This window comes from Engraulis encrasicolus, chromosome 12, assembly GCF_034702125.1.
Source record: "Engraulis encrasicolus isolate BLACKSEA-1 chromosome 12, IST_EnEncr_1.0, whole genome shotgun sequence".
NCBI classification, from domain to species: domain Eukaryota; kingdom Metazoa; phylum Chordata; class Actinopteri; order Clupeiformes; family Engraulidae; genus Engraulis; species Engraulis encrasicolus.
This window is the reverse complement of record NC_085868.1, coordinates 11,405,060-11,407,559: the sequence shown is the minus strand read 5'-3', so window position 1 is coordinate 11,407,559 and position 2,500 is coordinate 11,405,060. Positions and strand designations below refer to the sequence as shown.

At 44.0% G+C, this 2,500-nt stretch overlaps 1 protein-coding gene across 4 annotated transcripts in view; it reads right to left on the bottom strand.

Annotated features, from left to right (window-relative positions):
• The window catches only part of pi4kaa (phosphatidylinositol 4-kinase, catalytic, alpha a), a 94,336-nt gene that overhangs the window by 27,645 nt on the left and 64,191 nt on the right, over positions 1 to 2,500 (bottom strand). The window lies entirely within an intron of this gene.

The window sequence follows — 2,500 nt, the reverse complement described above, 5'->3', positions numbered from 1 at the left end:
GAAAGAGGGCATGGAAGAATGATAAGTAAGACAATGGCAGAGAGAATACACGAACTACAACTACAAACACACGCAACTACAACGCCGACAACTGTATTTAGCCCACGCTCTTAGCCAGAGCGCCCGAGTTATAAAAGGGGCTTAATGTTCAAAATAGTCCAGTTGTCCTTTAAGTGCAGGAGCAATGTGGGGTTAGATGCCATGCCTGCGGGGACTTTAGCCATGGACCAGGAGAAGATTAGTCATCTACTGCCTCCCTCCACATTCTTCATTAGCCTGGTATAACCTTTTTACATTTTTTACATATTACTTTTTCACATTCTTTATCTTAACTATTTTTATTTTTATTTTCCCCTTCCTGACTATCCCTGTGTTATTTGTGTCTTAAAATGTCCATGTGGGCATTCGTTTATTTGTGTATTTATGTAAGCTACTGGATACCTGAATTACCCCTGGGGATTAATAAAGTTACTCTACTCTACTCTACTCTACTGGCAGAATACGTTACAAGTGAGATACATATTTGGAAGAAGAAGGATTTCTGAGCGTTCTTGTTCTCCAACTCTGTAGACTCCAAACTGTAGGTGCTCCTGAAGTAGGAAGACAAAAGTTACGCCCTGATGAAGACCCAGTGTGGGTTGAAACCGGTTGGCGGTTTTACCAGTGTTACCATGCCCCAGATAAAATAAAGGGTTTTTAATTATAGCTTCCTTGTCGACCTGTGGAGTTGCCTGAAGCTGGCCCTAGAGCCACCACGTTCTAAATGAGATACATATTATCAAAATGGGAACCAAGACTGATGACCTGACCCATGGTCTGTACTGAGTGCTACCTGTTAAAAATAAGTTGCTGAATAAAAGTCTTAGCATCCCTTTCAAATGTTCACACCATGTACGAATGCCCTCGTGGACAACTCACCAGTTCCTGGAGGGCTATTTAATTTGGTAGTCTGATTATCATCGACTTTCATATCTCTTCGAGACCTGGTCTGAGCAAGAGCATAACAATTAACATTTCCCAAACGGCATGGTGGACCCGCCTCCCTTGGTTTGCTAATGGCTGTTTGCTTCCCGACAAAGTGGGGGGAGAAACGATATTTGTATTGCTCCTGGCCTGACAAGAAGCAATGCTACTATTTGGTGCCCATGGGCACAATGTTGGGTGGCTGACCTCTCTTGGTGCAGTTATAGTATACTGATTAGCAAACCTGGTTTGATATACCTGGGAAATATCTCACTGGGAATGTGTCTGTAGCACTATCCATCACCTGTTGCAGCCTATTTGAGGCGCCCGACTCAGTAGGCCACGACGGGCCCTGGATGAGCAGGTCAGACAGGATTGTGACTACATGATCCCCTCCTGCTGTGCGAGGGCCACGGCTAGTTGACACTCTGGTCACAACAACACCTTTCCCACCACCATCCAGTAATCTGCGGCCTGATTGGCTAATGCTAATCCAATAACATGGGTTCAGGTGAGCCCAAAGGGCAGGTGTGTCACTTTTGCGGGCTGGCGATTGGCCAAAAGCTCCAGCCGCCTCAGATGAAAGACTTGTGAGTCACAGAGACCTTGTCGTGGAGAGGGGAAGGTGAAAGAGGGGGTGGGAAAAGACAAGAATAGCAGGAGCTGTAAAAGACTAGTCTAGGAGACCTGAGCAATTCTTGACCTCTCAACCAACCAGAAAGTGGGCAGAATTAATAATGATGATCTTCGCGTCTTCTGGCTTCAAAAAAGGACACTCTATGGAAGACCACCCGATCGATCACTTACATATGCAGAAGTTAGAGGATTTAAAAAAAAAAAACTTGAACAGGTCAGGCTGAGAGGAGACAGGAAAGTAATATGAGAGAGAGAGAAAGAGGACAGGAATGGGGAGAAAGGGCTCAAAATTCAACGCACGTCCCCGGCATAACAGCATTGCGCCTTAGCCGTTTGAGAACCGGGAATTGGAAGAACTCTTGATGACTATTAGGAGCTTATGAGCAATGAAGGTGTAAAATGATGTGCTATACTGCTATTGACTTAGAAACATATCTCAGAGTGCTGACTCAAATACGCTGTATCAGTCAGCTTGTGTATACACACAATAGATGTCAAAGTAAGTGAATATGGTTGATTCCCCGCAGAAAAAAAATGATCTTCATGTAGACGAGTAGGTTATCATTGGTAGAGGCCCATGTGCATACAAAGGAGTCTATCAATGATAGCCTACACCTTCATTAACCCACAAGCTCTTTCTTACAAATCATTAAAGTACACCTCTAGAAATGGTGTTATTTGAGAGGGATGCAAAGACTTTCATTCAGTAGATTGTTTTGATGAGTCTGAACAGACCCTCATCATTTTTTTAGCCGTTCAACATTTGAAAGATAGGAGAGCCATACACCATGCCATCAAGCTTATGAACAATGCGTTTCACTGTTGCGGCAGGTTCACTCCTCACTCTTTGAACCTGATGATGATACAGCGAAATGCGTTGTTCACCTTATGAACTTCCAGG